Source organism: Eurosta solidaginis, chromosome 4 (genome assembly GCF_040869045.1).
Source record: "Eurosta solidaginis isolate ZX-2024a chromosome 4, ASM4086904v1, whole genome shotgun sequence".
Lineage (NCBI taxonomy): Eukaryota > Metazoa > Arthropoda > Insecta > Diptera > Tephritidae > Eurosta > Eurosta solidaginis.
The window spans coordinates 256,224,248-256,239,966 of record NC_090322.1 but is presented as its reverse complement, the minus strand read 5'-3'; the positions used below and the strand labels follow the sequence as shown (position 1 = coordinate 256,239,966).

Genomic DNA, 15,719 nt, shown 5'->3' with positions numbered 1-15,719 from the left:
CCACTACCTTAACCTCTTTATCCAATTATGTCTTCCATAATTAGGTTATATTGAAAAAAAATCATATCCGAGACAGCAGTTGGCTTAGCATCAGATAGTGTACCGGTGTCAGGTCTTGACGAAACCTTTGACGAAACTAAAGTTTATACATAGCGGCATACAGTCTAAAAAAAGGTGGAGCGTCTCGATTCTCTTATGGTGCGTTTTCTCAAGGAGTAGGCGTTTCTTGGAAATCTTGTCAAATGAAGATATACTTGACGTGAAGCCGCACTGATAAGGTCGAAACAGTTCGTTGGCTGTGGGCTTTGCTCGTTCTTAGAATAGGCTAGAAAAACCTTTATTCGGTTGTAATTAACTCGGCTTAACGGATCCCATTGTGGATTGACCAGATTGCACTTAAGTTCCAATGTGGTGGCATGCGTTCGTCCGACCGTATCATCGATAGGAGTTGCTGAGTACTGTTTAGCAACTTTTCGTCTCCGTGTTGGAACCGCTCCGCGGGGAGTCCTTGGTTTCACGGCGACACGTTATTTTTTAGCTGGGATATTACAATTTTTACTTCGTCATAGTCGGGTGGCGGAAAGTGTATTCCGTTTTCAGGCGTTGGGATATTGCGTTCGTCATCACCCTCGCTAGTTAGAAATGAGGAGAAGTGTTTTTCTATCATTATCATCCCTGGAGGAATCTGCTCGAGTCTTGCTCCTTTCGTCCACCGCATTATTCATATCAGCCCACCGTCTAAAACTCCTCGCATTTCCGCCGTCTAGTTCTTCTAAGCAGGCGTCACTCTTCACTCAAAACGTCACGATAACTTCCGCAGCGTGGGCCAATAGTTGGCTGGTTGCTGTGCTGCAGACATACCGGCCCAAAGTAGCGGTTAAGGCGTCATTTTGATGCACATTCCTCTGGAACCAATTATATATTGTACCCTGTGTGTGTTTACTGAAACCATTTGGTTAGAGCAAAATACCTACTAATATTCTTTATGGAGCATTTTGACACCGCCACTATGTGGGGCAGCACAAAATTGCCTAGAGTACAGGACCCTGGAGCTGTGCGCTCGCTGAGGATATGGGCGATTGTCGCCATACAACTGTCCGCACTACAACTCCTACACCTATCATTGAAGGGATTTCCAGCCTTTCCGCAGGAGACTCAAGCCGCTAGTGTCCTGTAATAAGGGATTTGATCCGGAATATCTCTTTCGTAGACATCTTCAGTATAAAATCTGTTCTTCTATGGCTGTACTCAGGCCAAGCTTTTGGTGATTTTACAGGTGTCCAATTGTGAATAACGGTTCTCTTCAGATTGGTAAAGATGACATTCTTTATTGATGAAAGTGGCCTGTGCACGGTGACTTTCTCAGAGATGTCCAACGATACACCGGCCCTTGCAAATTTATTCGCTTTTCCATAGTCGTCAATGTACCTGTCACCGGGTACCCAAGTGAGTGTGATGGGCGCTCTCTTACAGTAATAGATGGCCTTAGAGAACGTATTTGGTGAGTCTGCCGCTTTGAGCGCTGCTTGGCTGTCCAATGCATATCTCACCATCGCTTACCTGGTTCTATAACAGTGGTCCAATGCGCAGCTTGCTTTTTTCCATATGCAGCGTGACATTCCTCATCGTGCCAGTTGTTTTACGCAGCTCGCTAGAAACCTATGGTGTCCGCAGAGGCAGTTTGTTTTGAGAGAAATGTGCTCGCCCGGTCGAAGAATACTCTCACTGACTAGGTCTAAGAGCAGAGTAGAGTTGTAATCACCTGTCTATTTCGTGAGCAGCTTCTCGAGCGCAAACCTTCCCCTCGGGACACTGCGTTCACTTTCTGCGCTGCACAAAGGCGTGGGCATACCTCGACTGCCACGAGGTAATAGCCTGAATCAGACATTTAAATCTCGTAGTGAGCAGATTATGGCTTTTTTTGATGCCAGACTGCTTATTTTGCAGAGTAGAGTTGTAATCACCTGTCTATTTCGTGAGCAGCTTCTCGAGCGCAAACCTTCCCCTCGGGACACTGCGTTCACTTTCTGCGCTGCACAAAGGCGTGGGCATACCTCGACTGCCACGAGGTAATAGCCTGAATCAGACATTTAAATCTCGTAGTGAGCAGATTATGGCTTTTTTTGTTGCCAGGCTGCTTATTTTGTACTCGAAAACTATTTTTGCTAGCCCATAGTGCTTACACTACATGGTGCGGTCTTCTCTATAAATTTTATTATTCGTGCTGCATCTGTAATTGGAACTTTGACCGGCACGCGATGGTGTCACCATATACAATAGCATATTCAAGCGCTGCACCTTCATCTTCAATGTCTTAACTGTTTTTCTTGTATTTAGTTGATTTAAGTCATAAGTGGCCACTTCTCTCCTTCTTTCTAAATATGCTTGTACTACGCCGCTACTAACTTGCTGAACAGCTTTTGTCATGCCATTTATTGCCATTGTGGTCAGGTTCAGATCAAGTGTGCCGATAGAAGGAAATTGGAAGAAATGCTTTTGTGGAAGCGCTAAGTTTGGCTTTGTTTTGTCGGTGTCGCTACATAAGCTTGCTCGGTCACTTTTGCTCTTATTGTTGAGGAGATCTTGGTTTGGTTTAACGGTTGCATTGTGCGGTCTATTCGGCATTTTGTTGAAAGTGACAACGTTTATCATTGCCGTGGTTGTACTTGCATTGGTATATAATCTTCGTTTTGGTGGATTTTCTGGATTTTAAGTATTGTTTATACATACGTATGTATGTATGTATGCTCTGCCATTGTCCATTATGCTCAGAAACGTGAACTACTGTTTACCATTATATGTGGATGTTTTAACACTTTTCTTCTCGTTTAAGAAAAATGGAAAGTGGTTTTGCATTGTCTCATCATCTACTATGCATACCAATAGTTAGACCGCCGCATTTAGTAATTTATGTGGTAGAAGAAGATTCCAGCGGTAAGAGGTAGTTAACATCAAAAATTTAAATTATTCAGAAAAATTTGTTGCTGTCCAGAAAGGCATATCAGCCCGATACTACAATTGACCAGTTTCAAGCTGTTTCTTCCCATTGAAAAATTCGATGGAGGCTTAATTTTTCGGTTCTGAGTGTAAAGAGTTTTTTGGTTCCCAGCAGTGTATTATTTGTCGTAAGAGGCGACTAAAATCCAAGACTCATATCCGGGATTTGCGCTGAATCCGCTATGTAAAGCCCCTACCAATGACAAATCGTAGCAACATGCCTCGGATGAGATCTTCTTTTTATGGTGAAAATCATGGCAAATGTTTAAGGACGATGGTTCGAGGGCATGTATCTTTCAGAATTTTTCTACGGTGACTCAAAAAATACAATTGTTTCTGTTTCTAACGGTTAAGGCGTGTCGTACAGGGGTTCAAGTCCAGATTACCCAATAAATTCTCGCTATAGCATATGTCAACTGTGCGACACACCTTTGCCTTTTCCAATCCGGACCGAAATTTATAAATTATAACGCCTACTATAGTTTTACTGATTTTTTGGATATAAGCAAGCTTTTTTGATCCTTCAGATAAAAATCATAGGGCTTCAATCTCTTTTACGAAATTAACGTTCGGTTCATCTCATAGACGAATCGAATGGGAACATATAATTTGACAATTGCATTCATCTTCTTGTTTAACGTTACGTAAGAAACATAGAGGCTGAACGAAAATTATAGAATACCATTGCTAGACGAATAACTAGGAGACAATTTCGTTAACAGTCTTCAAACGGGATAGATTTGTATACTCGATAGTTTTGGCCTTGGTATTACCATTTGAAAGGGTGAGACAGGAACCCCGTTTATTTGATTTATAAAAACCACCCTAAGGTACACATTTAATATATCGCATGCTGAGTGGAAAAGCATCCTATTTCGGCTGTCACTTTAAAAATGTTCTATCTCAGAATATTTTCCTAAACAGGAAATTCCTATACTGACTGGGTTCACGGATGGATAAAAATTTGATGACGGAAATATGGGAGTTTATATCTATGGGACGAAGTTCAAGAAATCGATACCAAACGGATGCAATGGGAGTATCCCTTCAATGTCAGACAGCCAGGAAGCGTTAGTGCCTTACAGTATTAAACAATTACTAGTAAGTAACGGATGAATGCAATAAAGTCCTAAATGATAAGGGATCCAAAAACCAGGTTTTGTTACGATGGGTTCCCGGGCATCAGGCACATGAAGGTAATGAAAAGGCTGACTACCTGGCCAAGCAAATTGCTTTAGCAGCATTCTGTGGTCAAGAGCCTGTCTGTGCACTAACGAACAAAGCTATACAGACGACACTGGATTGAATGCCCAGGGCAAAGGTAGTCCAAATTGTTTATACTTCCAGCAGCGAAAGTATCCGCCAAACTTATCTAAGCAAAGAGAACGTACGAACTCTCACTGGGTACTATACGATACACTGTACTCGGAAATATGGGAGCTTATATCTATGGGACGAACTTCAAGAAATCGATACCAAATGGATGCAATAGGAGTATCCCTTCAATGTCAGACAGCCAGGAAGCGTAAGTAAGTAACGGATGAATGCAATAAAGTCCTAAATGATAAGGGAGCCAAAACCCAGGTTTTGTTAGGATGGGTTCCCGGGCATCAGGCACATGAAGGTAATGAAAAGGCTGACTACCTAGCCAAACACATTGCTTTAGCAGCATTCTGTGGTCAAGAGCCTTTCTGTGCACTAACGAACAAAGCTATACAGACGACACTGGATTGAATGCCCAGGGCAAAGGCAGTCCAAATTGTTTATACTTCCAGCAGCGAAAGTATCCGCCAAACTTATCTAAGCAAAGAGAGCCTACGAACTCTCACTGGATACTATACGATACACTGTACTCTACGATAACACTTGAGTATGTTAAATCTATCCGATACACAAATCTGCCTCTGTTGTGAGTTGGAGGATTTAACGCCGGTTCACGTTCTATATGAATGCGTCGCTCTGGCAAGGCAGAGAGTCTCCCATCTAGGTCGCGCGACCCTTAATCCCTTTGTTAATGGGGTAAAAAGTCTAAAGAGGTACTTAAATACAATAAAAGATTCTACATAATAATAGGTTGAAAGGTTAAGCAAAATAGATCTAAATAAACGTCGCAGTGTATAGAGGCCTAATAATAACAACAATCCCCATTCTTGTATACTTTTGCAACCATTCGCTATACGATAAAGTTATAATACAATGCCTACAAGTACAGCAGGGTATAAAAAGTAAGGGTTGTTAAAGAAGAAAAAATTTAATAATTTTGAAACAATTTCTTTATTAATTAATTGTACCCATTATTATGAATGTGGTCTTAGTCATTTCCAAGTCTTAAATGCATTTTTATTTCTGAACAGAGTTCCCAGAGCATATTAATTTTGTTCGCATAACGGTACCCCCTAATGGCATAAACTAATCGAGATAGATATACAGACCAATTCTAAATATTCTCGCGGAATTTTGTTCTCACGGATTTTTTTATTCCCGGGGAAAAATTCCTCCAATTCTTTTCTCCTAGGGAGAAGAATAATTGGGGAATAGGAATTTCGAATTTTCGAAGTCAGCTGTTTTGTCAATTGAAATTTCGTTGCGCATTTCTTATTTTGTTTAAAAAATTGTAAAGTTTAATTATTGTTGCCAATTTGTTTGAAATTAAGAAATAAGGTATAAACAATGCACATTATTGCATTTCATGTGGTATTCACTGAAATGAGTAATAAATTGGTGCCACAACAACATCAACAGAGGAGCATAAGAAGAAGACCGGCGGATAACACAAATCCGCCGGAGTTGCCTGCATTCATTCTGCAAAGCAATTTTCGCGGCCAAGTCGAGTTGAGTTCGCCTTTTGCCATATGCCAAAATCTATTTAAGCCTTCTTAAAAAATCCTTGCGTAATTTCTGGATGGCTGCATCAAATATGCGAAGAGCTCTTCCGTTGCTTATGATATATTTTTAGACTTAAAATAAAGAATATTGTGGTTGTTGTTGTTGTTGTGTTAAGTGAGAATATTGTGGTAGAATGTAAATACATATTTTAGCACAAATGTGTACAAATAATTGTCTTTCTTAAAATAACCAATTTCCTTTAACTATTTTGATGCATTCCCTTTAATTTAACTAGTGAAAAAACTCCTATGAAATGGCAGAGAAATCTCCCTCTCCCTCACATTCATAATACCTACTTTTCTCCCATAACCGGTTTCCGCTTTTTCGAACATTGTTCAGAATAGGAGGAAAGGGAGAAGTGAAAAAACTGACGAGGAATTTTTGTTTAGAATACGAGGAATGGGAGAAGGGAAAAAACTCGCACAGAATTTTCGTTTAGAATCGGGCTGATAGACTTCTATATATCAAAATTATCTGGGAGAAAAAAAAAATTTATTTAGCCATGTCCATCAATCCGTAAACACGATTACTTGAGTAAATTTTGAGGTGTCTTAATGAAATTTGGTATGTAAGCTCCTGGGCACTAATCTGAGATCGCTATTTAAAATGAACGAAATCGGACTATAACCACGCCTACTTTTTCGATATCGAAAATTGCGAAAAACCGAAAGAGTGAAACTTGGTAGGTGGGTTGACCTTATGACGCAGAATAGAAAATTAGTAAAATTTTGGACAATGGGCGTGGCACCGCCCACTTTTATAAGAAGGTGATTTAAAAGTTTTGCAAGCTGTAATTTGGCAGTCGTTGAAGATATCATGATAAAATTTGGCAGGGACGTTACTGCTATTACTGTATGTGTTCTAAAAAAATTAGCAAAATCGGATGACGAACACGCCCACTTAAAAAAAAAATTGTAAAAGTCAAATTTTAACAAAAAATTTAATATCTTTACAGCAGGGATCGCCACCCCATAAGCGCTCACGCAATTGTTTTTGTAAAACGCTCAGGCATGCGCACCGCATGGGCAAGCGCACCACACATCCCCGGGCGCACGCATTCTAACCTCTCGCCAACAACCGAATGTATTCTGCTGTACCCATTAGGAACTAATCTGCTATAATTTCGTGTAAAATGACTTATGAAGTAATATTTTCGGGTATATTTCTGGTTCACCTGTACGAAAACATTGAAGCTTTGTTTCATTTATTTAATAAATCAATTTTAAGTTAAATTAAATTTTAATTGAACGTATACTGAAGTATTTTTGAAAGCATTCAAGAAAACAATGCGATACGTTAATTTTAAAAGCTACAAAGTCCGACTGGGATTGTGTACGTGCCAGCGCCATTTCTGCTCGCTGAATGGTTGTAGCTTATTTTTTAGAAAACAAAATGATGAATAGACGTGCACTGACAAAAATTTATTTCGTCTCACTTGAACTTAAAAATTTAATATGGAATATACATATTAGTGAAAAGTTTGAAGTAAGAAGATAATTTAAGATTATCACTCATTTATCTAATAGAATATAATAAATAATAACCGTGTTTTTTTAAACGGTTTTATTTAGCTTGACTCTGTGTACCGAACAGAATTCTGTAATAGAAATTTAAGTAACTTCCCGATAAGCTACAAGTTTGAAACTTGGAATATAATTCAGAACCCGATGACAATGCAATAATAAGAAAAAAATTCCGATAGGTGGCGCATGGATCGAAATATTTCAAAAATCGTATTTGTGCTCCGATTAGGCTCATATTTGGAACACGTATTACATACGGGAATATAAGTCGCTTTGTGAAAAAAACTCCCGCTAGGTGGCGCATGTGTCGAAATATTTCAAAAAATCGTATTTGTGCTCCGATTAGGCTAATATTTGGAACACATATTACATACATGAATAGAAAGCGACATATGGAAAAAATCGCTGCCAGGTGGCGCAAGGATCGAGATATTAAAAAAATCTTATTTTATGAATTTTCGAAGTTTTTAAAGTGTACTTTTTACTAGCTCCGTCGTCATTTTTTTATTTTTGGATTTCAAAGTAGGTGAGGTCACGCTTCCATAAGAAGCTCGTGGCGATCCCTGCTTTACAGTATACAAGTAAATTATGTCAACATTCCACTCCAGTAATCATATGGTGCAACAAAATACAAATATAAAAGAAAATTTTAAAATGGGCGTGGCTCCGCCTTTTTTCATTTAATTTGTCTAGAATACTTTTAATGCCATAAGTCGAACAAAAATTTACCAATCCTTGTAAAATTTGGTAAGGGCATAGCTTCTATGACGATAACTGTTTTCTGTAAAAATGGGCGAAATCGGTCGAAGCCACGCCCAGCCAACCGTCTGTCCTTGCGCTCGGCCGTTAATACGATAACTTGAGCAAAAATCGATATATCTTTACTAAACTTAGTTCACGTACTTATCTGAACTCACTTTATCTTGGTATTAAAAATGGGCGAAATCCGACTATGCCACGCCCACTTTTTCGATATCGAAAATATCGAAAAATTAAAAAAATGCCATAATTCTTTACCAAATATGAAAAAAGGGATGAAACATGGTGATTGGATTGGTTTTTGGACGCAAAATATAACTTTAGAAAAAACTTTGTAAAATGTGTGTGACACCTACCATGTTAAGTAGAAGAAAATGAAAAAGTTTTGCAGGGCGAAATCAAAAGGCCTTGGAATCATGACAGGAATACTGTTCGTGGTATTACATGTATAAATAAATTAGCGGTACCCGACAGATGATGTTCTGGGTCACCCTGGTCCACATTTTGATCGATATCTCGAAAACGTCTTCACATATACAACTAAGGACCACTCCCTTTTAAAACCCTCATTAATACCTTTAATTTGATACCCATATCGTACAAACATATTATAGAGTCACCCCTGGTCCACCTTTATGGCGATATCTCGAAAAGCGGTCCACCTATAGAACAAAGGCCCACTCCCTTTTAAAATACTCATTAACACCTTTAATTTGATACCCATATCGTACAAACATATTATAGAGTCACCCCTGGTCCACCTTCATGGCGATATCTCGAAAAGGCGTCCACCTATAGAACTAAGGCCCACTCCCTTTGAAAATATTCTTAATACCTTCCATTTGATACCCATGTCATACAAACACATTCTAAAGTCTCCCCTGGCCCACCTTTACGGAGATATCTCGCAATGGCATCCACCTATAGAACTAAGGCCCACTCCCTTTTAAAATACTCATTAACAGCTTTCATTTGATACCCATATCGTACAAACAAATTCTAGAGTCACCCCTGGTCCACCTTTATGGCGATATCTTGAAAAGGCGTCCACCTATAGAACTATGGCTCACGCCCTTTTAAAATACTCATTAACACCTTTCATTTGAAACCCATATCGTACAAACAAATCCTAGAGTCACCCCTGGTCCACCTTTATGGCGATATCTCGAAAAGGCGTCCACTTATAGAACTAAGGCCCACGCCCTTTTAAAATACTCATTAACACCTTTCATTTGATACCCATATTGTACAAACGCATTCTAGAGTCACCCCTGGTCCACGTTTATGGCGATATCCCGAAAAGGCGTCCACTTATAGAACTAAGGCCCACGCCCTTTTAAAATACTCATTAACACCTTTCGTTTGATACCCATATTGTACAAACGCATTCTAGAGTCAACCCTGGTTCACTTTTATAACGATATTCTGAAAAGGCGTCCACCTATAGAACTAAGGCCCACGGCCTCTTAAAATACTCACTAACACCTTTCATTTGATACTCATATCGTACAAACAAATTCTAGAGTCACCCCTGGTCCATCTTTATGGCGATATCTCGAAAAGGCGTCCATCTATAGAACTTAGGCTTACGCCCTTTTAAAATACTCATTAACACCTTTCATTTGAAACCCATATCGTACAAACAAATTCTAGAGTCAGGCTTAGTCCACCTTTATGGCGATATCCCTAAATGGCGTCCAACTATAGAACTATGGCCCACTCCCTTTTAAAATACTCTTTAATACCTTCCATTTGATACACATGTCATACAAACACATTCCAGGGTTACCCTAGGTTCATTTTCCTACATGGTTATTTTCTCTTATTTTGTCTCCAAAGCTCTCAGCTGAGTATGTAATGTTCGGTTACACCCGAACTTAGCCTTCCTTACTTCTTTGTACTTATTTTATTCGCAACAAAAAAGTATACATAAAAGTCTGTCCATAGCAGTCCATATAAAGTTTAAGCGCATATGTATCTACATGTAAAAAAAATAGCTGATAAGAATTACATCGTTTTGCTATTGGACTGTTAGAGGAGCAGGAGGCGAGAAGAGATATAAACATATTACTACTGACTGAAACGACATCAAATGACTTAGACCACTTTCGTAATAATGGGCTCAATTGCTTGCTTTCTTAAATCCATAGCCACTGGAGTATTTGGACAATATACATAAATACAATACCTAAACATATATCCATATAAGTTAACAACTGATGTCTTTCATTGTTTTCATGTTGAAATTTGCATATTTTGCTCTTAAAGTAATTAAATCTACATTTCAATGAAAATTTATAATAAATGAAAAAAATGTGTTGGCATGTAATCCAATTATTGACGGAAAGTACGAATTCGGTACACCAATTCAATACGATCAGTTTATTAGTAATCAAATAGCAAATTTAAAAAAATAAAATAAAATAATTTTAAGCACTTCCTTTATATAAATGGACAAAAATCAGCGAAAAATGTCTCCTTATATAAAGAAATATTCTTGCTAAACTTTGATTTTTAAATTTTGACATAGAAATTGCAAAAATATTTATGAGAAAAAATATAAAAGTGGAGCGCACATTACTTGTATTGGAAAGTTGGTAGGAAAGGAGATATTATTAGTCAATCAATTGCGCTCCACCTTTATATTTTTACTTCTCATAAATATTTTTGCCATTTATATAAAGGAAGTGCTTAAAATTTTTTTATTTTATTTTTATTTTCTCCCTTTCTTACATTTGCTCGGTGTCTTAACCTATCTGTTAAGTTTTACGCTTGTAGCTCAATGAGAACTTACATAAAAATCAATCCCAAAATTCCCTCCGTTCCGTTTGATTTTTCTAAATATCTCTGTCTGTGCATTCCCTAGCGAATCTTTTTGTATCGTGTGATCGGCTGTCATCGACCTCTGAATTAAGTTTGAAATTTCAAGTCTCTAGCTCATCGAGAAGTTACTTAAAAACTGGTTTGAAAATTTTCAAATTCTTATCCAATTATTTGGATCCGTGCGCCACCTAACGAATTTTTTTTCCTTTTGTTGCACGGTGTTCTAACCTGTGTGTAAAGTTTAACGTTTGTAGCTCAATGAGAAGTTACTTAAAAATCGATTGCAACATTTGTATGAAAAGCATACAAACATTCAACCGACCTAATATAAAGGAAGTAATAGTAAAAAAGATATCGAGCAATTCTAAAAATAGTAGAAAAACTGTAAGAGGACAATTTCACTACTTAAGATAACAATTGAAACAATAAACTGATTAAGGCCGCTGATGGGAGGATGACAGAAAAAAAGTTTGAAACTGAACCTGAAGAAAGAGAAAGTGCACATGATGGATTTTTTTTAGTTGTTATTCTATTTGCGTAGTTGTCTAGATGTTGACAACTAATCCTTAGAAAGCGAAGCAGTCAATGCAGAATATTCTCACTACCCATTTTAATACAAACGAACGTTTGAGAAGTATTTTTTCTTCAACATTTGATGATTGAAGAGTTCTTTACTGGTACATCGCAGTTCATCGATCCTGCGTTCCATACCTAACTATGATTTTTAACATTTTGCTTTAAAATTTCCCAGTCATATGAGAATTTTCTAAAATAATTGGGCTAATTAGAGTTTTGTATTATCTAAGGTATCAACTTTGACATCTGCTAAGTTCAAAACACACACGACACTGTGATAACTTTCTATGTTATTGTATCATGAAGCAACGAGAGATAAGTATGTTATTAATCACCAATAATTTAACTACGTTAGCTTTTCTATATTCGTAGGATGATCGAAATATACGTGTTAGGGTGCGCCGAAAATCCGCTTTTTCTGAATTTTCATTATTAATACCAAACATATTTTTCTCTCTACAAAAATCAAATTTTTCATAAAAAAAAAATGTTTGAGTTAATACTCGTTTTGTTTGGTTGATTTTCCGACAAAGTGGATAATTGATGCATATAAGAAAGATTTTCCTTCATCTCTTGTCAAATTTGGTTTTGAGACAAACCGCTTTCGACGTTGCGCCATCATCAGTGTCATTTTTTGTTCGCCGAGAACGACGCTGATGATGGCTCAACTCCGAAACCGGTTTGTCAAGGGATGATGGAAAAGTGTTACAATATATGTACATCAATTAGACCCGCCAAACCCCGTTAAAACTAGAAGTTATTTTAATTATTTTTTCCAATATATTTTGATTAGAAACTAAATTTTGTACAAAAAAGTTCCTATAATAAAATCACGTAAAGTTTACAAGTACTGAGATATTTGCAAATTTGTTCTAACAAATGAAAATTTTTGAAATATTTCACTTTTTTATCAGGTCTGCCTTGTAGAAAAATTAGTTTCTTATGAAGTTTTTATTATAAAATTCCTTCTTTACTCTCAAAAAGCGATTTTATATCTCGAAAAACTTCATTTTTTAGAACAACTATCAGTAACTATCAACTTATCGTAATATTATTAAAGGACCTTCTTTGTAAAAAAATTTAGTTTCCAAGCAAAACAAGTTGAAAAAATTGAAATAACTTCTAATTTCAACGGGATTGGCGTGCTTAAGATATTGACCTAAAATTTTTTTGTTTTCCGAATTTTTTATTTTTTTGTACAAGACAGATTTTTTGGTATTAATAATGAAAATTTAGAAAAAGTGGATATCGACCCACCCTAATACCAACCATGCGGAAAGCTCGATAAATACGATTAGAAAATACAAAATTCATTTTTTGACATACTAACGAAACTAGGTCTAAAGTAATATATGTTTATTTTGTATAACGGTCAACAAAGTGTGCCTGTCGGCTTGTATTAATGCCATATAAAAATCAAATATGGTTAAAAAGTAAACAAAAAAAATCAAAAGATTATCAGATTTCACAAGAATATGTTAAGCTAACAATGAAAAGTAAACTAAATACAACTGAATGTAAAATACAGGGTGGTCCAATTGAAGTTGTTGTCAGTTTTTTTCTCGACCTACATTGCTTATGATGCGGAAATAAAGTATTTGCTACGCCATTAAGGGCAAGTTATTAGGGGAATTCCCTTTGTCTTGCAAGGTGCACGGAGCAAGACTACGAAAGCAACTTGTTACGAAATTATAGCATGCATCAATACGTAGCGTCAAAAAATTGGCACATAAAATGACGAAGAAAAAATATAAAAACAATTGCTCAATTTTTTCGTGAGCGAAATGAGAGTTATGAGAGGAATATCGTTGGATCAGGGTTTATTTGCATTTCCTATCATTCGTTGCACGAAAATATACATAGGTTTGAGAATGATCTAAATTGTACGGATTGCAATAGCGAATTATTTTCCTCAATTTATTGGTTTCTTATCCACAGTTTACAAACAAACTGTCATTGGCTTAACAAATCGATAACACGGCGATAACAAATTGGCAACACTCCTATTAGAAATCGAAAGCTTTTCGATAAAAACTGTACAACTTTTTGATAACAAATCGATAGCTTTTCGATAATAGATCCATAATACGTCGATAACAAATTGGTAATACTCCAATATTAAATCGATGAATTTTTAGAAACAAATCGATAAATTTTCAATAAATTTCGATAGCGAATCGGTAATACGCTGATAACAAAACGATAACACCCCGATAAAAAGTCGGTAAGGTCTTGATAACAGCTTGATAACTTTTCGATGAATAACCTATTACTTTTAGATAACAAATCGATACATTTTTTAAAGCGATAAATTTTCGATAACAAATATATAACACCTCGATAACTTGTCTATGCCTCGTCGATAACATACCTATAAATTATAACGAACTTTTCTTTTCCTTCCATTTCCTTTCCCTCATTTTCTTTCACTGCTTTGTCTTGCCTTGCCTTGCACTGCTTTGCTCTGTGTAGCCTTAACTTACTTTGCCTTGCCTTGCCTTTCATCTCTTTCCATCATTCCGACTCATATTAAACTTTAGTTTTCGTGGCTAATAGCCAATTTTTATACTAATTGTTCCCGCCGCAAGAAGATTAAGGATACTGTCATACCCTGGTTGAGTAAACTTCTAGTATCCAGATTCCCCAAGTCCGATGTTCAAAGTATATGCAAGTCCATCGAAAGCAGGTTTAAAATTAAATTTTAAGTAGCCGCAGTAGGTGCAACAATTTCGGGTAGCGCTTACGTACGAAGTGTTTTGAAGTTTTTGTAGGCTAGTGAGACTTATTATTACGAAGAGCTTTTCAGCACGGGCCGCACCACCGCTTCATGCAACCAAGACGTCACCTCCGAGCTCATTTCTTATCAAACATCTTTAGGGGTTTCACACCCACTCTTCGACGCATACTTTACAATTAAGTTTGCAATCAATTGTTAGTTCCATATACAGGTACTGGGTGATAGGGGTAAAGGTTGGCCGTTTAGCTGTCAGTCAAAGGTAGGTGGAATATACTTCCTCGTGAAGATTAGAAAATCCGTCTAATTCGGATTTAAGCCAACTCCACATTCCGGTGCTATCTAGTCGATTTTCCAAAGTTGTTTCGATGATTTCACTCGTAGCGGAAGTAAAGGAGCCTGAAGTCAGGATCGCTAAATCGTCAGCGTACATCACCATTTTCCCACCGTTTATGGTGAGCTTTGCTAAAATATCATATTAATACTGAGCCATAGTCGAGATGAGAGCACCCCAACTTGAATTGCTTTTTTTTCAGAGAAGAATGGTGAAGCATCGAAAACCTCAATGTCGGTGTAGGACTCCGCACTTAGCTCCGTACGCCCCAAGTACCGGTACTATCGTCAAATATGTCATTAGGAGATGGGTTCAGCATATGTCTCCACGTCTGATGCTGTGCCTAGACACATCTCCTTACTAAATATTCCTACCTATCTCTATACCAGCTAATATCTCGCGTTTACAAAGTCAGATCTTATAGCTTCCTTGCCTTCCGCACTAGAGAACGTGGGCTCCATTGCTTTATTTTGAAAGCGTCTTCCATATCATCGAACGTAACTCGTGTTCATGGTTTCAGTAGAAGTGACCCGTTTATTTAATGAAATACATATTGTTGTGAGAATCATTGGTCTGAAATCCTTGGCCAGCTTATACCCCCTTATTTATGACCACCTTAATGTGAAAGAAAGGGTGATTTCTTATGTGGTCGGAATATGTTTGCTACGAATTGATAACTAAAGAGAATACCATCTAACTCCGGTGATTTATACGGTAAATTTTCTGTTCGGCTAAAAACTTGTCACTTATAAACACACCAGGTCCTACCTGATGCCCAGTTACTGCTATTTGTCCTGTCTTTTCGGGGTCGTCCGAGAAGTCAGCATCTACAAGAATTCCAAACGCCGAAATTATTTCTGCCAGGCAAGACGCCAAGCCTAACCAAGTGCTCCGTGGCCTCAATCGACTCGCATTGCTCTTGACAGGATTTGGTCATCGTAATTTACGTAAAATCGTAAAAGACGAGCGCGATAAGAAGAAAATAATTATTTTCTCACGCTAATCAAAATATCGTTTTGGTGTAATGGTTGGATTTGGATAGTTAGTTAGGCTGTTGAATAACGTACGAATTTCTACAAAACCGTGA

General features: G+C 37.4%; 1 protein-coding gene across 1 annotated transcript in view; it reads right to left on the bottom strand.

Moving 5' to 3' along the window:
* The window catches only part of LOC137251352 (uncharacterized), a 143,946-nt gene that overhangs the window by 23,821 nt on the left and 104,406 nt on the right, over positions 1–15,719 (bottom strand). The gene's annotated exons all lie outside the window — the stretch shown is intronic.